Consider the following 26329-nt stretch of genomic DNA (forward strand, 5'->3'; position numbering starts at 1 on the left):
CTCTAGATGCCTGGCTGGGTCTGAAGATTAGACCGACAGAGGGGCAGGAGAAAGGACAGGACTTACCCAACACACGTGCTATGCGGCACTGGCGCTGCCCTCAGGACGTGAGGACCAGCAGAAAGAGTTAGATGTGGGTTCGATGCTGGGTTTGGGGACCAGAGCAGACGACAGTCACAGAGGGTGAGGTCAGGGGCATCCCCCGTCTGCGGAGGTGAGGGCACACTTCCCGGGTACAGAGCGGGTGGCCGCTTCAGGGGGTAGGTCAGGGAGGCCGGATGACCTTCCTGCTTCGGCCCTCCTCACGTGCCTTCAGCTGAAAATGCTCAATGTGCCAAGAGCCATACTGTGGGTACCCTGTCCTGAACCCCCAGGAAGGACACCCACTCGGAAGTTTAAGGTCCAGGGGCCCCTCTGGAACCCCACTCGGGGCTTGAGTGGGAGATGCAACTTGGCCCCCCAGGAGCGCTGGGGCTCGGAGACAGCTCTGCTTTGTTGGGTAGAAATGCAAGAGGGAAGGCTCCACACAAAAAATATCTTATTTTAGATTTTCTTTAATTTTTTTAAATTAAACTGTATTTCATTTACAATGTTTCTTCAATTTCTGTTGTACAGCAACGTGACCCAGTCACACACAGGTTCCTGTGCTGCACAGCAGGGCCCCACTGCCCATCCACTCCAAATGTCACAATTTGCATCCACCAGCCCCAAACTCCCATCCATCCCACTCCCTCCCCTCTCCCTCCCCCTGGCAACCACAAGTCTGTTCACGTCTGTGATCTCTTTCTGCTGTGTAGACAGGGTCATCTGTGCCGTATTTTAGATTCCAGATAGAAGTGACATCATATGGTATTCGTCTTTCTCTTTCTGACTTACTTCACTGAGTATGAGAGTCTCTAATTCCATCCATGATACTGCTAATGGCATTATCCAGCCCCTTTTCACGGCTGAGTAGTATTCCATAGCATATATGAACCACAACTCTTTACCTTTTAAATTTGAAATAACTATAGATTCACAAGATGCAAAGAAATGTACAGAGGGTCCCCTCCCAAGCCTCCCCCCAGGGCTGGTGGGCATTTTAATCCCTCCCCAAAATTTCTCTTGGGGATGAAGTCACAGCGAGGCAGACCGAAACGGTGGAAGGGGACCTCTGCCGTGAGGGTCCTGCCCACCCAGCCAAGCCTGGGCCAGGCCCTGAGGCTCAGGGAGCACTGGGAACAGAGAAAAATAGCCCTACCTTGTGCGGATGCTAGGTTGGAGCCCCCACAGGGGGTGGGGGGGAGCCACAGCCATTCTGCGGAAGAGTCCTTTAGCCAAGGTGAGGAGCAGATGCTCAGGGAGGTGCTGAGTGATGCAGGAGGTGAGGCCAAATTCAAGAGGGCAAACCATGCAAATCACCCAGAGGCACAGGCCAGGGTGGGAACCAACACAGCCCTGCCACCCCACAAGGGAAGGGCCAGGATTCTCCCAGTGACCCTGCCACCAGAGGACTCTCCCAGGAGCTGGGTCACCCCTGGAGCTGACTCTGCCCCCCCTGCATCAGGCCCTACACGCCCCTCCTGGTGCCCAGCCCCCTGTCCAGCCCTCCCCGAGGGCCAGGACTGGACCCAGAGTCTCTGGCCCTGCGCCCAGCCCTGCCCCAGGTGCACCCTGAGGGAAGCCTGGCTGATGAAACAGCAGACGCAACTGCAAAAATTGTTATCCTTTGGCATGCGATAAGGGAGTGCAATCAATCAATCAGGGAGAAAGATATGCATGCAGATTAATTAAAAAGCATCTTCAGCGTGTAATTGCTAAACGCTATTTTGTAATCATCTGCTCTTTCAAAATGGGGTTATCTACACGTATTTGCGTGCCGTCGCACACTAACCACCACTTTGACGGATCCACCCATTCGTTTATTCATCCCCCAAACACCTCCCTGAGAGGCGGCCTTGATGGAGAGACAGGGGCCCCGAGCGGTGGGGACACGCCCACCCAACCACATTTCCCCCCCTGCTCCTTCTTGGGGGCCGGCCGCTCGGGTGGGTCAGCTGGAGGACCAGGACCTCGGGGTGTCCCTGAGCTCTACTGCGTCCCTGGGACCGACGGCCCCAAGACATGAAGTGAGGGAGCATCTTTGGTTCCCCTTTCCCCACCTGGCCCACTGGTCCCTGCACCTGTGCATGCAGCAAACACGCATGGACCCTTGCGCTGGTGCCTCCCTTCTGTTCGCACGGCTGGGAGTGTCGTAAGGATGGGAGGGGTGAGGGCAGATGCGTTGCCTGTGCCCCCTCCTGGGTGCGGGGCCCCGAGACAGGCCCCGAGGACACACTGTGAGCAGAACAGTCATGTCCCTGTGTTCACAGAGGGACATGCTGGAGGCGACGAGACACAGGTGGTTAAGAAGGCAGCTTCAGGAGTTCCCGTCGTGGCTTAGTGGTTAACGAATCCAACTAGGAACCATGAGGTTGCGGGTTCGGTCCCTGCCCTTGCTCAGTGGGTTAACGACCCGGCGTGGCCGTGAGCTGTGGTGTAGGTTGCAGACGCGGCTCGGATCCCACGTTGCTGTGGCTCTGGCGTAGGCCGGTGCTACAGCTCTGATTCAACCCCTAGCCTGGGAACCTCCATATGCCGCGGGAGCGGCCCAAGAAATAGCAAAAAGACAAAAATAAATAAATAAACAAATAAATAAAAAAGAAGGCAGCTTCAGAGAGGGTCCGAGTGAGGAAGGAAGATACAACAAGGAAGTTCAGGCGGCCGAGAGGTACATGAAAGATGCTCAACATCATTGATTATTAGAGACAGGCAAATCGAGAGTATGATGAGGTACCGCCTCACCCTGTTCGGAAAGGCCATCATCAGAAAGTCTATGAAGAACAAATGCTGGAGAGGTTGTGGGGAGAAGGGACCCTCCTACACGGCTGGTGGGAACGTGAGGGGATTGGGCCACTATGGAAAACAGTATGGAGGTGCCTCAGAAAACAAAAAATAGAACCACCATGGATCCAGCAACCCCAGTCCTGAGCGTCTATCTGGACAAAGCTAGAATCGGAAAAGTACCTGCCCCTTTCTGTTCACAGCAGCACCATTTACAGTGGCCAAGACGCAGAAACAACCTAAAGGTCCGTCAGCGAAGGAACAGATAAAGAAGATGTGGTTCATGTAGACAATGGGATATTACCCGTAAAAAAAAAGAATGAAATAATGCCATTTGCAGCCACACGGTTGGACAGAGAGGCTCTCATCCTTAGTGAAGTAAGACAGAGAAAGACAAATAACATATGAGCGTGCTTACATTTGAAAACTTTAAAAGCAGATACAAGTAAACTTGTATAGTTTACTTGCAAGAGAAATAGATCCATAGGCATAGAAATAAACCCATAGACATGGAAAACAAACTTATGGTTACCAAGGGGAAAGTGAGAGGGGGACCAAGTGGGAGTTTGGGACTGACAGGCACACACTACGATGTAGAAAATAGATCCCTGGCAAGGACCTGCTGTCAGCACGGGGAGCTCTACGCAGCATTTCATAATAACCATGAAAAAGAATCTCAAAAAAGAATTACACACACACACTCACGCATGTGGGTGAGTGTGTGTGTGCACGTGTAACTGAGTCACTTTGTTGTACACCAGAAACTAAAACGTTATTAAGTCAACGACCCCCCAGTTTAAAAAACAAGGGGGGAGGCCCCACCGCATCTCAGCAGAAACGAATCTGACGAGCATCCATGGTTCGATCCCTGGCCTCGCTCAGTGGGTTAAGGATCCAGCGTTGCCGTGAGCTGGGGTGTAGGTCACAGAGGTGGCTCAGATCTGGCATTGCTGTGGCTGTGGCACAGGCTGGCAGCTGCAGCTCCTACTGGACCCCTTGCCTGGGAACCTCCATATGCCATGGGCGTGGCCCTAAAAATACAAAAAAAAAAGGGGGGGGGGATTAAAACACAAATGATAGGAATAACACCACAAACTCATGGCCAGTGAGTCCTCAGGACATGCTCAGCCCCACACACTTATTGCCTTCTCCACGCTGGGCGGAGGGGCAAACGGGCCCGGGAGGTGAAGGAAGCTGCCAGCCTCTCAGCTGAGCCAGGCTGCTGACCCAGCAGTGCCCCTGGTTAGGACTGCCTGGCACAGGCAACAAGCCCCAGCTCCAGCCCTGGGTGCAGATTTGCATTTCACGGCAGCCACACCCCAGAAAGTCCAAAGAAACAGGTGAAGGTCTTTTCAACGACATGGCTCCATCACCCCAGCGGATCCAAAGTGGCATCATTCCCATCAAGAGACCGCAGGAAAGAACTACCGTGCCATTTCTTTGTCGCTCTTTTTTTATTTTCTCAAAATAAGTGTTTGAAGTCCAGAGCGTCTTTATACACAGGCACCTCTCAACACCACCAGCCCCATTCGGTGTGCCTGGCAAACACACATGGCTCGAGGCTGGCGTATTGGACAGTGAAGGAGTGGGACTGGGAGGCAGGGGTGGGGGTCCTGAGGCTGGCGTGGGAGGCTGGTGGGCATGGGGAGGTGCTTTACATGAGCCCTGGGTTCGGGAGAGAGCCCGCCTTAAGAAGTTCCGTGGGAAGGACTCCGGGGGCAGAAGGAACGGGGAAGGCATGGCCCTGGGCGAGGAACGCCCTTGGTCTTGTTGGGAAGCAGGAAAAGGGCGCTAGGACCAGGGCACAGGCCAGGCGGGGGGGCCAAGGTGAGGATGGAGAGGGAAGGGCAGGGGATGGCAGGTGTCTGGGCAGCCCCGACACCTAGAGCCTGCTGGAGGGGAAGCCACCAGCCATGAAGGGACACGCTGGGGGACGGCAGTCAGACCAGCCTAGACGTGTCACAGGAGTCTCAGGCAGACTTGGTCTCACAGGCACGGAGGCGGCCCAGCCTGCCAGTGAGCTTCTGCGTTTGGGGCAGGGTCCGAGGTTCCGAGGGATGAGCACAGCGGTGACCTTTTTCAGCTTTTCCCAGATCTTTGGCAGGAAGCTGCTATGGAATGACAGGCCCCCTTTGCTCTCAGCCCACACAAACAAGAATAACCCAAGGAGAGGGGCGGCTCCTCCTCCTCGGCGGTTGTCCAGTCAGGTGGACCTTGTTTAGGCGGATGGGGAGGAGAGGGAGGCCTCAGAGGGAGACAAGGCTGTCGGCAGTGCTCACAGGCACCTGGCGTGGCCCCCATTTCTGCACCACTTAATAAACATGACACCTGCGCCATTTAATAAACCACGATGAGAGGGGTGGGGGGGGCGTGAAGTTGAAGTACAGTCAGGACCCCCACCCCCGGGTAGGGGACCCACGAAGAGCAGGATAATTATGACGGCAGAGTTTTTCCCCAAGGACTAAGGGATCCTAGGCTCCCTCTGGACTCCCCAGCAGGTTCTGCCTTGAGAAAATGCACCCCCAGAATGTCTGACTTTGAAGCCCATCAGGTCTTGCATTGGAGGGAGCTGAGGGCTGCAGGAAGCATAGACCTGCTCCTAAATGGGGCACAGACTCTCTCATACTCCAAGTCCCAGCCAAGGAGCAGTCATTTGAAAGGAACCTGGGCCAGCCTAGGCTGATCTTGGAGAGAGCCTCCTTCAGAGGCAGGGAGCCTTGGGATTCTCCCTGGGGGACACAGATGCTGGCCTTACCCATTTATGGCGCTCACTCTGCCATGAGGACACTGGTGCCGGCAAGTGCCACTTTGGAGCCCTCACTCTGACCTGATGGCATCAGGGGCTTACCCACCTGCCGTCCAGTTGACAACCATCCCAGGACCTCCCCAGCCATGCAGCCAGACCCACAAAGACATGGCCCAGCCCCCCAGTGGGCTAGCATCAGCCCCAGGTCCACTCAGGCCGTGCAGCCAGCCATGCCAGGAGCCAGGACACATCCCCACCCACCAGCAGGCCATCAGCCAGTGCACAAAGAAAGGACTGGCAGCCAGTTGGGCCAGAGGCCAGCCCCACCAACAACACACCCACCGTCATTGGCCTTCCCTGACAAGAGGGGCCCAGGCAGTCACATAGGGGGCACCCCTAGACCACCTAGCTCTGATGACCAGAGAGGTGGGTGCTGCTGGGCCCCCTAGAATGTCTCATACATAGGACCACGTCTTCTAGATCAGGGAAGGTAACTGACCTACCTCATACATAGGAGTCAACACAGAGAATTAGGCAAAATGAAGCAAGAGAGGAATAAGCTCCAGAAGAAGGAACAAGACGAAACCCTGGAAGAGCTAAGTGATCCACCCAATAAAGAGGTCAGGGTACTGATGGCAAAGATGCTCAGGAAGCTCAGGAGAAGGCGGACGAGCACGGTGAGGAGGTCAGCAAAGGGGTGGAAATATAAAGGACCACCCAGCCGAGCTGGAGGATACGCTCGCCAAAACACAGGGAGAGCACCTGCAACCCAAGAGCAAAAGGACAAGCAACCCACCTTAAAAGCAGGCAGAGGGCCTCGCAGACCTTTCACCAAAGAAGACCTGTGTGTGGCCAACACATGAACAGAGGCGCAGCATCACTAACCATCAGAGAAATGCAGATCCAAACCACAAGGCGCTCTCACCTGGCACCTGCGGGCTGACGGCCAATAGAAAGTCTTGATGTGGAGGTGGAAAAGCAGGGGCCTCCACGCACAGTGGATGGAAATGGAAGTTGGTGAAGCCACGAAGGAAAGCAATATAGAGATTCCTCAGAAAAATGAAAACAGAACCTCTGTACAATCCGGCAATCCCACTTCTCAGTATTTTTCCAAAGAAAGCCAAAACACTGATCCAAAGACATACATGTACCCCCGTGTGCATTGCAGCACTATTAACAATCGCCAAGACAGGGAAGCAACCCAAGTGCCCACTGTTAGATGAATAGATAAAAAAGATGTGGGATGTATATCACACACACACACACTGGAATACGACTCAGCCATAAGAAAGAATGAAATCTTTCTATTTGGGACAATGCAGATGGACCTAGAGGGTATCATGCTTAATATAGTCAGACAGAGAAAAGCAAATACGATGTGAATTCACTTATATGTGAAACCTCAAAAAACAAATGGACAAACATAACAAAGCAAAAACAAACTCTCAATACAGAGAGGTTTCCAGAAATGAGGGATGAGGCAGGGAGACTGAGGGGCTCAGACTTTCTGTTACAAGGTAATTAAGTCACCGGGCTGCGATCACAGCCGAGAGATGTAGTCCCCAGGGTTGTCGCAGCTCCGTACAGCGACTGATGACTCAGTGTATCACGGCGGCCACTTAGTAATGTGTTAAAATACTGAATCGGAGTTCCCACTTTGACTCAGCGCTAGCAAACCCGACTAGTATCCATGAGGACAGGGGTTCGATCCCTGGCCTCATTCAGTGGGTTAAGGATCCGGCCTTGCTGTGAGCTGTGGTGCAGGTCAGGCTGGCAGCAGCAGCTCCTATTTGACCCCTAGTCTGAGAACTTCCATATGCCGCAGATGTGACCTTCAAAAGGCCAACTTTTGTGTGTGTTTGTGTGTGTGTTTTCTAGGGCCGCACCTGCGGTATATGGAGGGACCAGGCTAGGGGTGGAATCGAAGCTGTAGCCGCCAGCCTACACCACAGCCACAGCAATGCCAGATCTGAGCTGCATCTTCAACCTACACCACAGCTCGCGGCAAAGCCTGATTCTTAACCCACTGAGCGAGGCCAGGGATCGAACCCACAACCTCAGGGTTCCTAGTCTGATTCGTTAACCACTGTGCCACGACAGGAATTCCCCAAATATTTTATATATGTATGTATAAAAAATCACTTGTTATGAACTAAAACTAATATAATGTTGTAAGTCAATTATACTCCAATAAAAGCATTAAATTTAATACACAAATTTCACAATAATCAGTATCCACAGAAACAGCGTGTCGGTCACGGGAAAAGACACACTAGAGCCTTCGGTTTTATAAGAAAGCGTCCATTTCTTTTGTGAAAGAGTGAGGGCTGGGGGTTGCTTAGAGAGTGTTCGTATTTGCTCACTTTAGGTTATGGGTATTGGTCATAGGATTTATTTGCTGTTCCTTCTGTGTTTTCCTTTATTTGTTTATTTTTTGTCTTTTATTTTATTTTAGTTTTTGTCTTTTTAGAGCCGCACCCGTGGCATATGGAAGCTCCCAGGCTAGGGGTCTAATCGGAGGTGTAGACTCCAGCCTCGACACAGCCACAGCAACGTATGGATCCGAGCTGTGTCTGTGACCTCCATCGCAGCTCACGGCAACACCAGATCCTTAACCCACCGAGTGAGGCCAGGGATCGAATCTGCAGCCTCATGGATGCTAGTCAGATTTGTTTCTGCTGAATCAAGATGGGAATTCCCTCCTGTGTTTTTAAAAGGAAAAACAAACATTCTATAAAGTAGGACTCCTTGAAACAGTTTGATGGTAGGGCAGGAGCATAAGGAGTAAGAAGAAAGGCCAGAAGCCGAGCATCCGGGGGGAAGAGCTGGGGCCTCGGCCCGGGGGGGCTTTCAAATCAGACGGGACCCTGTGGGCCGCTTGATGTTCCAGCTCCAGGCTCACCTCCAGCCTCGTCTCACTGGCCAATTAACTATCAGTGGGGTGGATGCGGTGGGGACGCATGCCTGTCCGGACCTGGAAGGAAACAGCAGAGACGCTTTTTCTGATTCAGGATGGAGGCCCTTCCCTTGTACAGCGTCAGAGGAGACGGCCTAACGGAGAAGGCGGACACTCCGTGAAAGTAAAAATATACACATTTATTTTTGCAAAAACACGATAAACATCCTTTCAAAGCACACGACACACTTCTAGGCCATCCCTCCGCCCTCCCGCTTCTCAGCCGCGGGTCGGTTCTCCACGTCTGGGAGCCGGCTTCTGTTCTGTCCACGTGAGCCGTATTTCAGATGCCACATGTAAGGGACAGCAGAGGGCGTTTGTCTGTCTCTTTCTGACTTAGTGCACTCAGTAGGGGACGGACAGGGGAGTTTGGGGTTGGCAGGTGCAACCTATTCCGTTTGGAATGGAGAAGCACTGAGGTCCTGCCGTGCGGCTCAGGGATATCCAGTCTCTTGGGAGGGACCGCGATGGAGGAGACGAGAGGAAGGATGGAGACAGACCTACAGAGATGTTGTCTACATCCCTATATATGCCTGGGTCCCTATGCTACACGGCAGAAGTTGGCCCACCATGGTCTATCAGCTGTACTTTAATTTCTAAAAAAAGCAAATGACAAAGGTCACGTGGTGGGACAGAGCTGCAATGAGCACGGGCAGAGGGCAGAGTGGCTTTCAGAGGTAAAGGTGGGGCCGCTGGGGGTTGAGGGGGATGCCTGGGGGAGAGGACCGGGGCCAGGGCAGCCCCTTGTCCTCCCCGCCCCCAGCACCCCTCTGAGGACGGCCAGCCTCCCTTCCTCGGGATGGTGGCGGGTCCACCAAGACCCAGAGGACGAATGAAGTGACTCAGGGATGGTGAACTCTCGGAACAAGTTCCTGGGGGTCACAGTGCCACGACTCCTGAGCTGTGGGCTCGGAAATAAGTCTGGATCCCAAGAGGTGCTGGTGGAAACGTTCCCTCAAAAACCCTTCTCCACCCTGGAGCACGTGGGTGTGGATTCCAGCCTCGAGCCAGCTCCCCTCCCTCCGGCAGACCACACGGGATGGGTCTCGAGGTGCCCCAGCCAAGGAGGCGGAGGCCCCGGGCAGGCCTCCTCCAAACCTCCAGGGGCTGCGCCCCTCAGCCCGCCCGGGTTCCCAGCCTGCCCCCTGGACAGGAGGACCGTCCTTGTCCCTCTGTGTGTCCAGAAGAGTGGTGCCGAGGGACACAGGGAAGACAGGCACAGCGCCTGCCCAGGGCGGGGGTAGACACATTAGCAGGATAAGGAAACAGCACGTTGGCCGGGGGGCGGGGGGGAGACCCAGGAAGCAACCTAGGTCAGCAGGGCCTTGGGAGGCTGCCCCGAGGGGTGGCATCCCAGAAGAGCCTTGAAGCCTAGATGCGTCTCATCGCTCCTCCTGCCCCTGGGCTCTGGGCTCTGCTGGCTGAGCCAGAGCCTGCCCTACCGAGATGCCCGTGTCCCCTGCAGGTAGCTGCCCCCCTTAGACTCCATGCTGGACTCACACCACCTCGGGGGTGAGCGGGTGAGGCCCTGAGTCCCGCACCAGGCCTTGAGCCCCCAAGGGGGCCGAGGGGAAGCCCCCGCCCCGGGAGGGTTGGCTGTGCCGCAGCCCAGCCCTCGCTCAGCATCCGTGGCTCCTGGCTCGGCATGAATATAAATCTGCTCCTTTTCTTAATAACTGGAAGTAAAAGTTTGTGTAAACTCAACTGTCGGAGCAGTAATAATCCGATTTCTCTCGGCAGGGTCAGTCCTCTGGGCTCCATCTATAAAACAAATGTTTGTCATCCTCCCCTAAGCACTTCTTAGGGATAAATAAATAATCAGGGAGCTGGTGGAGTGTGCCCGGTTATGTATTCTTCTCTCTGCACATCGGTAACCCCATCGGAACTGGATCTGTGCATTCGCATTGCCTTCCCCTGTCTTTCTCCCCAAGGGCAGACCCCATGCAGAGCCGACGGGAGGGCCTTGTCCCCAGGGTCGCTGGCCTGGCACTCACTGGGGCCCCCACGTGTCCTGGCCCACAGCTCGGGGGCTCCTGGGTCTTACCCACCCACACCCCCCGTGGCGGGCAGGGACACACCTTTTTTTCAGGACACCTGCTGTGTGCCAACCTGCGTCCTTCTTCCAGGACGAAAGGGACCCAGAATTCGGGAGAGGGCGGGGCTGTCAGGCCACACGACAGGGTCGGGGAGGGAGTCCTGAGGGATGGTGAGACCTCACCTCCTTCGGTGCTGGAGCACGTGGGCAGGAGGGAGGGGGCGGGGCGGGGCCTCTGGGCAGTGGTCAGGGTGAGATGGGAGCGGCCCCTGGGACAGATGAGATCTCTCTCTTCCTCTCCCTCTCTCACCCTTCTCCTTCCCTTCTTCTCTCCTTCTCTGTCTGTCTGTCTGTCCCTCCAGGACCCTCAGGTACCCTGGGGAGAGGCCGGGGAGGCCCAGGGCTCCAGCCGACAGCAGGAGAGGGGCCTCTGGAGCATCGATCTCCAGCCCCACACAGGACCCCGGGATGCAGCCCCCCCGCCCACAGCCCGGCCCCAGGTTCCCAGGAAATCTCCAGCCAGACCCCCGCCTGCGCACCCCTGGCTCCCGGCCCTCAGCCTCTGCCAGCACTTTCTGTAGTTTGAAGCTGAGACCCCCCACCCCAGCTGGGCAGGAGGCCATGGGCCACTGGAGCCTGGTGCTCGGATAAAGCGGGGTTGGGGTCTTTGGCCAGTCAAAGCCAGGCAGACACAGGCAGGGTCACTTGGCGCCAGTCCCTACCCAGGGACTCTGCTCCATAAGCTGGTCCTAGGTCACATCGGTCCTGAGAGCTAGGACCGTTACCACCCCCTGACAGGCATGCACTGGCTGCACAGAGAGGTCGAGCAACCTGGCTGAGGTCACAGAGCTGGGATTCGAACCCAGGCATTCTGGCTCTAGAGCCAAAGCCATGTCCAGATGAGAAGTCCTGAAAAGAGCATTGCAAAGCACCCACGTTCACAGCCTTCCACGGGCAGGGAATGGGCCTCGAAGCCCTGGCTCGCTTCCATTCTGGAGGATGCAGCCGGGACCCAAACAGCCTCATGACCTATGATGCCCAGAGGTGGAGCCGGCAAGAGGTCAGGGAGGGGGCCCGGGTGCAGGGTGGGGACGGGCGGGCTCAGGGAAACAGCTCTGCCCGGAGCTGTGCCTAGAAGGGCAGGAACCCGAGCTGCTCTGAGCCTCATTCCTCTGGTTGTGATAAATAAAACACTCCCAGGTGCCCCCTTGAAGGTTTGTTACATTTAGAACGAATGCGAACAGGGTCCCGCTGTACATACAGCACAGGGAACTCTATCCAGGTACTTATGATAGAAATGATGGAAGATAATATGAGAAAAAGAAGATTATATATATATAGATATATATATAGATATATATATGACTGAGCCACTTTGCTATACGGCAGAAATTGACAGAACATTGTAAATCAACTATGCTTTAATTAAAAATTTAAATAAAATAAAAGTCACCAAATATGTATTTTTCATGAGGTGCTGCTGGGGCAGTGGCGCTGGAGCAGGATGGGGCCCCAGCGTGGAGAGCCCCCAGATAAAGGCCACAAGAAATATGCAAAGAATGCTGGGAGCACGGAGCAGGAAAGGCTCGCTCTGACTAGAGTGTGAAGGGCGGGGAGGGCTTCGCCAAGGAAGAAGCTAACAGCCAGACACCGAGGGAAGACGGGTTAGCACTGGGAAGCTTGAGAGGCCATCCAGGCAGGAACAGAGGTGAGCCCGCGCCCTGGGAGGCAGGAGAGCAGGGCCTACGAAGGTGGGGCCCAGGCACCAGCAGTGCAGGATGTGCTTACATAGGAGAGGTGGGGTCAGCCAGCCCTGGGGAAGCCCTGGAGCCCCCAGCCAGAGGGCTCCTGCGTGGGCCCAGGACACACAGGCTGACCAGGAGGGACCCTCTCCTTTCTGCACTGGGGTCCCTCTCTTTTGGCAGAGGCACTACCACCTGCCCAGAGCAGCCTTTAGCCTCTTCAGGGAGCCTGGCCGGGGTGCGGAGCTGTCCCCAGGAAGCGGCCCCATCTTTGCCTGGCATGGACTAGCCGGTCTCCTGATGGTCACTCCAAGAGGGCACACCCAGTGTCCTCACTCCCTGGCAAAGGCAGAGGAACGCCATACACTCAAGGACCCCAGCTCCCCCTGTGCAAGGCTCAGACCCTGGTGCCCCCTCTCTGCAGCCACTTTAGGGGCTGGCAGTGTCCTGGGGCCCTAGGGACACCCCACCAGGAGGGACTCTGCATGGCCTGGGCCCTCCACAGATCCAGAGCCCACCACTCCCTGCCCCGGCAGAGCCCCCCAGCTCTGTGAACTTGGCCAGGCAGAGCCCACAGCTCCCTCCCCCCGCCTGGGAAAGGACCTGAGGTCCCACCCACCCTGGGCTCCGCTGAGAAAGAGTGCCTCGTGTCATCGGTCTCCATGGCCCAGGGAGGGAGCTGGCAGTCTGCAAATTTAACATTTCATGGCAGAGTCTCCTTTCCAAACAAGGTAAGTAAATAAATAAATAAGCAGAGGCCAGCTCTCCTGCTGGCCCGCTCCTGCAGGCTGAAATTGATTATTTTCGTTGCCCTGTGCCCGATATCTGTGCTTATTGAGAAACATATATCTGAAGCAGTGGGTTTTTAAACTTGTCTGCACGCCCGGCACGCTCAGAAAGCATCTTTCTTCCTTTTGAACAGCCGGGCTCTCGCGGCAGGGGTCTGCTGGGCCTTTTTATAAGCTGCGGAGGCATTTTTCTTTCCTGAAACGAGAGCCTGGCCAGCGGGTCTCCAGGAGCTGCCAAGGCTGTTGGCGAAGCGTGCTTCCGAGGCCTCCTGAGGATGTCGCGGGGCTGGGGCCTCCAGCCGTGGCCACAGGGTGAGCGAAGCCGAATCCTGACCTCTGGGGTGAGCCTGCCTGCTCCCCCGGCCTCCCCTGTGTCTGCGGTGCTGAGGGTAGCGCTCTGGGATTTCTGGACAGGAAAGACCAGACTCCCCACTGTCGCCCCTCAGGCAGGACAGGGACAGGAGTGTGGGAATCAGGGCCTTAGCCTCCTGTGGCAGGGTCGGTCCCCTCATCAGCATCCTCATCTCCGCAGAAGCATCAGGAACTGGGTGGACAGAGTCAGAGTCAAGGCAAACTCCTGGTTCATTCAGGAAACAGAGGAGGGATGCAGGCCGTCCCTCCCTCGGGGCGCTGGGTTCTGTGCAGTAGAACAGTAGCCACGCCCTTCAGCGGCCCCTCCCATGGGGCTACCTGGCCCAAGAAACGAGCTCAGGGCCTTGCATCTCATGCATCAACCACCCTACGAAAGGAATCTCTTTTGCCCGTTTTATAACCAGTGGGACCAAACGCAGAGACGCTGGTTGGCCTGCCGCGCCCGCCAGGAAGGGTCAGAGCCGCGTGCCTGCCCTGGCCTGTCTCACGTCTCACCAAGCCATCCCCAGTCTTGAAGCGCTGGCCCAAGCATGCTTGTCCCGTCTTTGCCCCTCCCAGCCCCACCTGGGCTCTTCAAGGCAGCCGGAGCTCAGAGATGCTCGCCAGGAGCCCAGGCACACACAGCCCTGTCACCCGGCCTCCGTCAGGGGCCTCTTCTCCCCCGCCCGCAGCCGGCCACCTGCGTGCAAACAGGGTGATGAATGGCCAGAAAGGGGGAGCAGCCCCCTCTCGTTGAGTCGGGAAGAGAGGGCACTTTCAGGAGCGGTTGAGCAGTTGAACCAAAAGAAAACTCCAGCATCCATTCCGGGTATCGAATGACGCGCCTACAGCTGGGTGGATCACATGGCGTTATTGAGCTGCTCCTGGAAGGTAAAGGGGAGAAGCTGATATAATTAAAAGCAATGGAGTCGGGATGTTTTCTAAACCTCAGGGTGAGAATACAAACTAGGCGTGATGGAGAAACGCCGGACCTGGAGCGACCTGAGCTCAGAAGACCTCTGTGGCAGCAAAGCCACCATCAGAGGGAGGTGACAGCACCCAGCAGCGGGGTGATGACCCACACACCCTAGACGTGATGTCTCACACACACACACACACACACACACCCCTTGTGGGCAAGACACAGACATACACACGTACACACCCTGGGAGTGAGCACACACACGTACACACCCTGGGAGTGAGCACACACACGTACACACCCTGGGAGTGAGCACACACATGAGTGATGACATAAACACCGAGGCGAGTGACGTCACGCTGATGCTGGAGGGACACAGATGACAGGATCAGCCTTGACTTAGCAGGTGACCTGCCAGGTGACACAATGGAGAACAAAGCAGACACGTTTCCTGCCCAGGAGGCTTTCCGCCCCGAGGACAGACACCAGCAGCAGACCTCACGCAGGTGTCAGGCGACCCCAGGGCCGTGGGCATGCGGAGCACGGGTGGGCCGAGGACGGGCACCAGGGCCCCTGCCAGACTGCTGGCCGAGAGGCCCAAGCTCACGAGGCCCCCAAAGTGCTGACGGTGCCGGGGTCCAGGTTGGACGGGCAGATCCATGGCCAGGCCACACTGCCCACCAAACCGCCCATCATGCCTGGAGACTGAGAGGACATGGGGTCCAGTCGCATCTGCCCTGGAGCTTCTCCAAACGCCCCAAGGAGCCGAGTCACCAGGAAATCAGCCAGGCCTCCCTCAGGGCCCCTCTGATGGGTGGCAAGGCTGCCTCCCATCCACCGCTCACCTGGAAGGGCCGCTGCGGAGCCAGACGAAGATGCTCGGGGCCCTGTGTCCACTGGGGGATCAGCGTGGGCAGGGGGTGGCCGCGGGAGGCCTGCTGCTCAGACACCAGCGCAGAAGGATGACCCGGAGATGCATGGAGGCTGCCAGGGCAGAGACGCAGCAAAGGCCCAGGAGGCGACAGCGGGGAAGCACTTCGGGTGAAGGCAGCGGTGGCCGCGACGGCGGCTTGGGCAGGGGGTGGTGACCGCCCATGCTCCCTGGGGATGCTGGGGCAGGACCTCCCTCTTCACCAGCAGCTGCGGGGCAGGGACTCCCACCAGGGCTGGTTTCAAGCTCCAACGTGATCTCAATCGAAGTGCAACGTTTTAACCACTGGCTCTTGTGAGCAGCACTGGCCACCCTAGCTCAGCCCGTCTGTCCTCCTCTGGCTTCGGGAGAGGCCTCATCTGCACCCCCCACCCGGAGGAGGTACAATGGGAACCCCCAAAGCAGGCGCCCTGGGGGGCAGGGGACTGGTCACTGCGGTCTGGTTGCTACAGGCCATGGGAGTTTGAGTCCTAACGTGTCCATCCCACCCGTGGGACTCAAGGCGTCTGTCCAGCACTTGAATTCTCAAACGTGTGTCCAGCACCCGGGAAGGTGGAGACCTGAGCGCCACTGGAAAGCTGTTCTCTCACTTAGGGAGTTCCCAAGGTAGCTCAGTGGGTTAAGCACCCGACTAGTATCCATGGGGATGCAGGTTTAATCCCTGGCCTCGCTCAGTGGATTAAGAATCAAAGCGTTGCCGCAAGCTTTGGTGTAGGTAGCAGAGGTGGCTCGGATCCGGTGTTGCTGTGGCTGTGTCGTAGGCCTGCAGCTGTGGCTCTGATTGGACCCCTGGCCTGGGAACTTCCATATGCTGCAGGTATGGCCCAAGAAAGAAAGGAAGGAAGAAGGAAGGAAGGAAGGAAGGAAGGAAGGAAAGCAAGCTACACACTGAGGTTTGACCACCTTCACGAACCTCTCAGAGGCCCAGGAAGCCCCTCCCAGGGGAGCACCGGCCCAAAGCTAGTGTGGCAGTTGTACACATGTGGCTGGGGGACGGAGAAGCCAGCCAGAAGGTGCAGGACAGAGGCCTTGGCCCGGCTCTGAGAGCTGGGGCCAGCAGGGACCAGACAGGCAGAGTGTGTGCTGGGGGGGCCTCCGGGGGGTGAGGAGCTGCCCAGAAGGGGCCGCACAGGTGGGTCCAAGCAAGAGTCAGGGAGAAAGGAGAATGGAGGGGCCTGAGGGGGCCAAGCCAGCCAGGGCCACAGACAGAGGCCCCTCTGCCCAGGAGGCAGCTACGGTTCACTAGGCCACGCATCACAGCCCAGTGAAATGTGCCCCCATGTGTTCCTGCAGAAAACCCCACAGCCCAGGGTCAGAGCTCGCGGGGCCAGAGCCAGGGTCTGAACGGCATCCAGGCCCCGGAGGCGGGTGCAGCCCGAGGCTTCCTGCTGAGTATCCTGATGCCTGGAGGACAGGCGTGGAGCCTGCCAGCCAAGCGTGCCAGGCAGGCCCCCAGATCTCTCCACAGCGCTCAGGAGAGCCTGCCCAGAGCCTCCCCCTGCCCTGAAGCCCCCGTCCCCACCTGCTGTCAGACCAGGTGGCAAGGACCTTTGCAGGGACTGGCACATGGGCAGGGGGAAGATGGCAGTCTCTGGACGCACAGGGGACCCGTGAACTCACCTGTCGACGGGCCAAGCAGCCTGACCAAGTGAGTAAGTGCCCAGCATGAAAGGGGAGGGGAGTTCCTGACGTGACGCAGTGGAAATGCCTCCAATTAGGAACCATGAGGATGTAGGTTCGATCCCCGGCCTCGCTCAGTGGGTTAAGGATCTGGTGTTGCTGTGAGCTGTGGTGTACATCGCAGATGCAGCTCGGATCCTGCGTGGCTGTGGCGGTGGTGTAGGCGGGCGGTTGCAGCTCTGATTTGACCCCTAGCCTGGGACCTTCCATGTGCCTCGGGTGCGGCCCTTAAGAGACCAAAAAAAAAAAAAAAAAATTTAAAAAATAAAAGAAGAGGGGGACCACACCCAGATTCCCAGAAACACACCTGAATTGTTAGGGGTCCCCGGAATGGGCGGCAGGGGGCTGTGATGGGGCGGGGGTGTTCTCTTCACCCACCAACCGCCAGCCTGGCGCTTTCTGGCTCCGCTGGGCCGCTTGCGTTGCGACTCCATCTCTCTGCCAGAAGGTGTCTGTCGTTCATTTTCGGGACCCATCCGGTTCCCTTCAGCGCCTATTTTTATTCATCTTCCCAGAATCCTGCAGGCTCAGGCCGTTCACACACGGATGGGTCGAGTCTTTGCATCCACTCGAGAAGAAGAGACGGGACGGAGAGTGAGCCAGCAGGGCCCATAAGGAGCAGGGCGGTCCTCGGGCCGCCCCCAGGTAACCTGCCAGAGCAGAAACAGACACGCGGAGGAGGCCTCTTCACCCAGCCGCCAACTCCAGGCTGCAAGGGGAGCGTTTAGAAGCACACGAGCGTGCGCTCCCACGAAAGGACAGACCTGGCATGTGGGAGACACACGCCCCACGGCCAGGCTCAGACGCCCACGGGCAGCAGGGCTGCTGGCCTCATCGCTTGGCCTGGGCCCTCCACGGTGCATGTGGGAGTAAGTTTATTTTCCGAATTCCTGAATCAGAAGCCCTGGCCTCTTAAAGATCAGGGCTGGGCCTGATGGGAAAATCACTCCTCCCCAGTTCAGTCAGGGCAAAAGCAGGTAGAAAAACCCGAGGGCCTGGGGACAAGAAGACGAGGCGGGCACCGAATCAGAGCATCAGGTGGGTGCCCCAGAGCCGGGAGGAGGGGGCGTGGCTCTGTCTGACCCCGCCCCAGAGGCTTCCGGGAGGAGGGGACCTTCCCCACTTTTCTCTGTTTCACGTCTTGGTGGTGTGTTACCCACAAGGAGAGTGCAAGCGCCCCAAGGGCACAGGTGTAAACGTGGGACCCTGCCCCCCTGAGGTCCTGCCTCCAGGCCCAGGCGCCCCAGGCCCCTCCTCTCCACTCACAGACCTTGGCAGAGTCGTCCTGAAGGCAGCTCCTGCTCTCCTGCCCAGCCTGACTCACGGCCCTCACTGGCTGGCCCACCACTGCATGGCAGCTGTCTCAGACAGCTTTCTGGACACGCATCCTTCTCGGGACCCAGCTGAGCATGCTTCTGTCGCCTCCCAGCCCCTGGGGTAGGTCCAGAGCCTCCTCGGTGCAGACAGGCTCCGGTGCCCACCCTCCCATCCCCCTCACCCTCTGTTCCTGGCCACGCCTCCATCCCCAAGGCTTCCATGCGCCCACCTGCTGCCACTCTCTAGGGATGCGCACTCCTCCTCAAACTTAAGTGTCAGCTAAATGTCACTGGCACCACCTGCTCTGGGTCAGAGGCCTCCTGTTCCCCCCCAGCCCTGATCTGACTCCCACCTGGATGGTGGGTGCAGCTCGAGGCTTCCCGCGGAGAGTCCCAGGGCCTGGGGGAGATCCGGGCGCGTGACAGATGCTGGTTCTGTGTTTATGGAATGAGTGAGCGAGCGAATGAAAGGCCGTGTGGCAGAGCCCGGGTCATCTCTGTGAGGGGTCGTCTCGGGCCCCTCAGCCTTCAGGTGTCCCCTCGAGGGTGGCGCCGAGCCCCTGGCACCTTCCGGCCCTCCCGTGGCCTCCAGCCCCGCGTCCACCTTGTTCCTTGGTGCAGGTGCCCTCCTCCTGCAATTACCTTTGCTCCTCATGCTGTGCCCTCCTCAGCAGAGGAGACGTGAGAGCCTGGGGATAGGTGTACAGCTGGTGCTCCACCAAAACCAGACGAAGCAGGGAGGCCAGTTCTCAAGCCCACACCCTCCGCCTGCAGACAAGAGGGGGTGCAATCACAGGAACGGGTGATGGAGCATCGAACCCGCCAGAGATGCAGAGACTGGATTGTGGGGGCTCTCGAGATGGTGGCACAGGGGCCAGTCGGGAAACTGAGTGCTGTCCCCTACCCCACAGCTCCTGGAGAAGCAAAGCTGACCCGAGGTGGCGCCCAGGGCCACCAGGCAGGCAGCGCAAAGGCTCTGGAGGGATTCGCCAGGCGGAGGCTGCAGACAGCACTGCACCCACCCCAGCCCCAGCAGAGGTGGGGGAGGCGTCTGTGGACAGCTCCCGTCTGGGCGTCTGAGTTCTCCCCGATCAGCTGTGGTCAAGGGGACACAGCCCCTCAGAGGCCCCGGAGCAGCAGGGCCAGCCCTGTCGCCTTGTTTACGGCCCCACAGGTAGGGGCCAGTGTGATTTAAGGAGACCCCAGGGGGGGAGGGACACCATCTCTGCTCTCAAGGGCTTTGCAGGCGAACAGCCTCTGGTCCCTGGCCTCCACCCCTGCCCTGGCACCTGCCCCAGCCCTGACCTCGAGGGCACCCAGGCACCCATACTCCCGGGCCGCAGGCCCCCAGTGCCCCCGGACGAGCCCTCCAGCTGCCCACACCACGTCCACACAGACGTGGCATGTGCCTCTCTTTGGAACTCAGAGCACCCAGGACTCTGACACCTGAGCTCCCACGCCAGCACCTTCCGGGAAGGGACAGAAACCCATGAGGTTCCAGGGGCAGCCACGTCCTGCTCTACAGACACACATAGAGGCCCAGTCCTGGAGGACGGTGGGAGCCTCACCAAGTGTGGTCCTGGCACCCACTGCAGAGGGAATGGGGTCACATCTGCCTGGTTCCAAAGGCACCTGTGCATGGGGGAGGGGTGCAGAGAAGGCTGGCGAAAGAGGAGCCTCGAACTGTCATTGCACACTCACACACACACGTACACGCATTCACATGCAGGCATACACTTGCAGACACACTGGGACACACGCACTCACAAGGCACACACACACACATGCACACACAGACACACAGGGACACCATCACAACTCACACTCATGCACCCACACAGACACACACACACACACACACACAGAGCGCTTTGAGAGATGCAGGAGATGGGCAGACTAGGCAGCCCCAGGCCGACCCCTAGCACCTCCTCGGCGCTCACTGTGTCTCAGCATCTCCACTCAGCATCCACTCTGCTCGGCCGCCCCTGCTTCGCTCTGCACCAGCCGGGGAGGCTTCTGCACAGCCATTTCTGCAGGGTATTTGGTGTGTTAACCCCAGAGCGGGGCCGAGGCTCACCCTGGGCACCGGGCTCTGAGTTCAGAATGTGGCTGGTGGAGCTGGGTCCGTGAGGGCAGGGTCTCCCTCGGAGCCCCCTCCGCGTGGCGCGCGGGCATTCGCGGTCCAGGGGGGATGCAGCACGCCTCCCTTCCCCGTGGGGGCAGCCAGGCGCCCCTGGAGTCCGTTCCCACGGAAGTGCTGAGGCCTCGCATGTTGGATTTAGAGCCAAGCTGACAGAGAGCCGAGGCCCTTAATCCATCTGCCTAGTAATTGCAGTTTTTTCCGTTTTTATTTAGAGTCGTCAAGTTCTGATTCGAGGCAGGGACAGGGAAAGGCAGAGTCTCATTTCCTTTGCTCATCTCTAGTTTGTTCCACAGGGTGTTTTAATTTCCGAGTCAAAGTTAATAAATGGGGTTTGCACTTCATGACGTCCTGGTCCTCCTGCCTCTTCCCAGCCTGCCAGTGGGCGCTGGGCTTCTCCCCAGGGCAGGAGCCTGGAAGGTTCCAGAAATGCAACCTGTCCCACCCCAGCCCCAGTGTATCATCCCCAAAGCCCCTGGAGAGGGGAGACCAGCGGTGGCCTGGACCTGGATCCCCCTCCTAGGCAGGTTTGAGTGAAATAAGTAAAACATTAAGAGATGAATTAAGGAAGAGGAAAGAGAAATCAAAATATATCAATAGGCACAACAGTAACTAAGATTTGCTGCCATTCATGAGCAGACACTTTCAGGGTTCCCTCCAGAGCATGGAAACGACCCCAGGAAGAGAGGGTCCCATCACCCGCTGCAGGGGGCTCTGTGGCCACAGGGGTGACCTCACTGTCCCTGGTCTCAGGGCACCAAGCGACCGAGCTGGGCTGGAGCCCTTGTCTGCCCAGAGCCAGCTCCACGTCTCAGACCCTGACGCAAACCTGCCTGAAAGGCTCCAGGGTTGATGATCCTGGGGTGGCCTGAGTCAGAGCCAGTGCAGAACGTTCTGGGCACATTCAAAAACCACCCGCCTGCTCCTCAGAGCTGAGCACCTGGGCTCTCGGACCCTGGTCTGGCAGGTCACTCCCTTTGTCTCCAGGCTGCGTGCTAAGCCAATGGGCTGCCCCTCAAAGGAGAGTCTGCATTTTTCAAAGAGGTCGCGTGAGCGTGATCCGAGGAAGCGCCTGTGTCCAGGAGAAGAGGAGACACGGCTGGAAACAGTAAAACCCTGCCCCGGCCGATGAAGCCCCAGGGCCATCATCCTGCTCTTGCCCCTAAGCCTTGTCGCGGGCTGCGTCCCCATCAGGAAGGCCCCACCCTCCGCCTCTGCTCTTGTCCACCTGACAAATGCCCAGAGTCTGCTACAGCCCAGGTCAAAGGGGCGCCTCCCCCAGAAAGCCTTCCTGGGCTCATCCTCCCTCCCATCCTCTCACTTTCCCATCCCCCTCTCCATCACGACCTCACCAAACAGGGCTGTAATTGCCCTTCTGCGTACCTGCATGCCTGCCCCTGGGAGCTACCGAGGCCCCAGCTTGCGGTGTCTCACATGTAACAAGGGCAAGGAAGGCCCTGGCCAGCCCCTAAAACGTGAACCTGAACAAGGCCCTTCCGGTAAAGAAAACCCTTCTCCCCTGTGGTTTCTACACAGTGGTTTCTCTCCCATTTTCTGCACAAACCCTTCGGGAAACAGCCTGACTAATGGAAAGGGCAGAAGAGCAGGATCATGAGGGAAGGAGCCGGCATCCTCTGAAGGCCCCTCCCACCTCTTCTTTTAAACTCTTAGTTATTCACTCAGTGGACAGGTGCCCGCTGAGCACCTCCTGGTCCCACGCATGTCCTGGGGACGGAGGAGTGACCGTGCGTAGGAAGCAAATGGCCCTGCCCTCATGGGGTTTCAGCTTCAGTGAGCAGACACACAATTAAATAAGCAGAAAGAGCTGACCCAGCTGGCTCCCCACCTCCTCCGCTAGCTGGGGAAAGTATGACTTTAAAAGTTACAGACAGAGTTAAAATAGAAAGGAAAGGAATTGGGTCCCTGAAATAGAGTGGGGACTCAGGGCCAGAGCATCGCAGGGGTATCTGACCAGACACAAGGCCCAGCAGGTAGGTCTAAGGCTTTCGTGTCCATGCTGGACAGAAGACGCAGCCTTGTGTGAGGGCAGGACAGTGAAACGGAGACCCTGTATAAAGGCAGGACCCACGATGAGTGACGCACCCTGAAAAGTGGGTGGAAACGGCCCACCGGGTAGAGAGCTGGAGGAAGAGGTCATGTCCGGCCCCAGAGGTAGGTGGGAACAAAGCCTTTCATGAAAATCAGACACACAAGCCTTGGCCATATGTAGGCATGGAGTCTGAACCTAGAAGAGTCATATGGAATAAAAGTCATCAAATGAACAAATGTCCTAAACAGGTGACAATCTGGGGTCTCTTGGCAGAAGGAAGGAAAGAAAGAAAGCCCATCAGTAGAGACACACTCACCACCCAGAGTCCATGAGAATTAATCCACCATGAGCAAATACTAGCAGATACCACAAAAGAAGAGTTAGGACCTGTTTCAGCCAGTTTAGATGAAGTTGTGCTACATAACGCACAAACCACAAATCCCAGTGGCTTAAGGAAACAAACGCTAGGACTCTCCCAGCAGGTCAGCTTAGGCTCTGCTCCCTTTGCCTTCTTCATCCTAACCAGTCTGAATAAAGGGCCACTATTTGTGACACATACTTATACGTAGTGTTTCTTAAACCTACTGTTAAAACTGTGTCACTCTTGCTTACGTTCATTTAGCCAAAGTAATACTCAAACTGATGTGGGGGGGGGTAGTATCTCTTCTTTCAGAAAGGTGTTGTGAACCACACAGGTGTAGCACGGATGTACACAAAAGCTTCTTACAAAGGGCAGAGGATAACTGGGACACCCCGGAAATGTTAGAATTTTGTGACGCCATAAAATTATTGTGTTTAACATAATTAAAGGGATCATACAAGAAAGAGAATCCGTATGGAAGGGATGAGATTCTGAAAAGAACATGCAGACTGGAAAAGAGTCCATGATGGTCACTTAAGTGGAAACGTCAAGCAATCATTTCAATGGCAGATTGAAGCAGCTGAGGAGAGAATCAGTGAACTGGAATACGGAAGTGAGGGAGGAGGAGAGGAGGGAGAACACTGCCGCTTTTCTCACTGGCAATGACTTTGGCTGGAAGACAGCACGAGAGGTCGTCAACAGTCCTTGAGGGGAAGGATGTAAAGCCCGGGATTCTCCACAGGACTAAACCAATGGGGCCTCTCTAAGTGACAGAGGGGAGTACAAGTGCTCCCTGGATGCTCCTGAATAAATAAAAATGGAGGCAGCCTGAAACGTCGCTGGGTCCTGGGGCAGATTTTATCCTAGAGCTTTAACTGAGAACACACTAACTCATTCCATTTTAACCACTGCCGTCGTCGGCAGAGACAAAGTGCTTCGTAGAAGTCTGAAATAGAAATCGCAGGATGGCCCAAAGGCTAGTTTTATCATGGGGGACATGAACTGGGTAGAGAAAACAGAGGGAGGGAGCAGGTGGACCTGATGATCAGAGCTGCTTCCATCCACAACATCTTCAGGTTAGAAGATACGTATCAGCCAAAAGGAAACCTTCCAGTCCAGTACAGGTTGTGTTTCTTAGCATCTATTTACAATTTTCCTTCTCTTTCATCTCAAAACGTTTTGTTCGTTTATTTGTTTGGCTTTTGAGGGCTGCACCCAAGGCATATGGAAGTTCCCAGTCTAGGGACTGAATTGGAGCTACAGGTGCCAGCCTACACCACAGCCACAGCAACATCAGATCCAAGCCATGTCTGCGACCTACACCACAGCTCACGGCAATGCCGGATCCCCCCCGCCCCCTCCGCCCACTGACTGAGGCCAGGGATGGAACCCACATCCTCATGGATACTAGTCAGTTTGGTTTCCCCTGTGCTGCAAGGGGAACGCCTCCTCATCTCAAAGTGCTTAATGAAAATCCTCAGACTGTTGTCTCCCTGTTCACAGATTTGTAGAAATCAGCGACAGAGCTCCTGGAAAGCATTTCGCTCAGTCCACGCCTTTTGGAACAGACACGCCAGCTATGTGGCAAAACCTCCCCCCTCCTGTTTTCCCCCGGGTTCAGGGTCAGTTTCAGAAAAGTTCAAGGAATTGGATTTGAAATCGTATAGAAAGCATTGGCCGTTCATGTCAGGAAGCACGTATGAGGAAATCGTAATTTATACGGCAATTAAGTGAGGTGACGGTGCTGCAGAATGTACTGTTGAATGTTGCGCAGACGTCTAACGGTCTGGCTGGGAAGTGCATCCTAAGAACAGCTGCCCAGAGCCATGTGACAGGTGCGCAGAAGGACGGCAGAGGTGGGGGCAGATGCTGCCCCGATGAGGGCCACTCTCACTCAGGGTCTGCAGCAGCATCAGAGGCGGGGCGCGTTCATGCAGGATCACAAGCTCCCCCCTTCGTGCAGCCGTCATAGAAGATGAGCCTTGGTCTAGGGGTCGTTTCCCACTTGCACACTCTTGAGGCACAGAAGATGAGAAGCACGTCGTTTCTCACCCCCGGGAGTTTGCCATCCAGCAGGAGACAAAGGGCCTACCTGGGCAGCGGATGCTGCCCGTTTCACCTATGCGTCTTGAAGTCTATTCCTTGGAGCGAGGGGCGGCCAGGGAGGAGGGTCCCGCCCAGAACGGGTCCCAGCGGCTGCTCGCCCTGAACGTGGTGTGGATGAGCCAGAGCTGCCAGACCAGCCAGCAGGCTCTGCAGAACGCAGGGTCTCGGTTTTTCCCTGAGCACGGACAGAGGCAGAGACACACTTGCCTTTGCGTACAGGCCAGGCAAAGGTCTCTTCAGCATCCTTGAAGAAACCGAAAGACGCATCGAGGGTCTCAGCAAACCACCAGGTCAGAGCCGCCGCGGACGTCTATTGACACAAAACCGGGTGCGCTGCTCTTTCTGGGCAATCGAAGGAAATTTCAGGAGTAATTTTGATTACAAGCAATTTTCACCTCCCAGGTGACTTTAGAGCCCAACTCTATACCAGATACAACTCCAGTGTAAACAAGTAATTACCTCCAAAGGACCACGTGTAGTGACAACAGGGTGTCAGAGGCTCAGAGAGAAACATAAAGAGGGGTGATTATCTCCGTTTGGGGTTTTCAAGAGCAACGTCAGGCCGAGGGTGAGGACTGAATACGGTTTGGAAACTGAAAAGAAGCCTTTCAGGTCCTGAGACGGGGGAGAGAGCGTTTCAGGGAGAGCAGCCTTTGGAAAGCAGAGACGAGAAGCAGTGTGGGGCGGCCAGGACCGCAGGTGCCTGCTGCTTACAGAGCACAAAAGCATGGAGGACAGCCAGGCAGGTGGGCGGACTGTACCCTTTTAAGGAGCGCCAAGGAGCGCCCATGCCCCCAAAGGCACACAGAAATGGAAGCTTCCAGCAGGGCAGAGATGCGATCAGATTTTGCCTTTTTCAAAAATCCTTTATGGCTGCCTGGTAAAGATGACGGAAAGGGTAAAACTAGAAGCAGAGAAACACATTAACAGCTCTGCTGGCCTGGGGGGACGCGCTGGAGCCTGGACACGGCCACAGAGATGGGGAGGGCTGGAGACGGTGCCAGACGTGCCGCATCGGAGTGTGATGGAGACTGAGGGGGCAGAGGAGGAAGGACCTGTGCCTGCTCCTTAAGTCCCATGGCTCAGAGACACCGATGAGCTAATAGGCACAGCACAGCCCCGCTTCCCTAACTGGCACAACAGTAGCTGATTAGATTGCCAAACTTTATTATTAGTAGTATCATTATTATTATTATTTTGCCCTTCCTACCGCATGCAGAATTCCCCAGGCCAAGGATCAAACCTGTGCCTCGGTGACGTCTTGAGCAGTGACAGTAACAACACCAGATCCTTAACCTGATGCACCGCCAGGGAACTCCTATTATTTTTTGAATTACTGTCTT

Source organism: Phacochoerus africanus, chromosome 7, assembly GCF_016906955.1.
Source record: "Phacochoerus africanus isolate WHEZ1 chromosome 7, ROS_Pafr_v1, whole genome shotgun sequence".
In the NCBI taxonomy this organism is placed as follows: domain Eukaryota; kingdom Metazoa; phylum Chordata; class Mammalia; order Artiodactyla; family Suidae; genus Phacochoerus; species Phacochoerus africanus.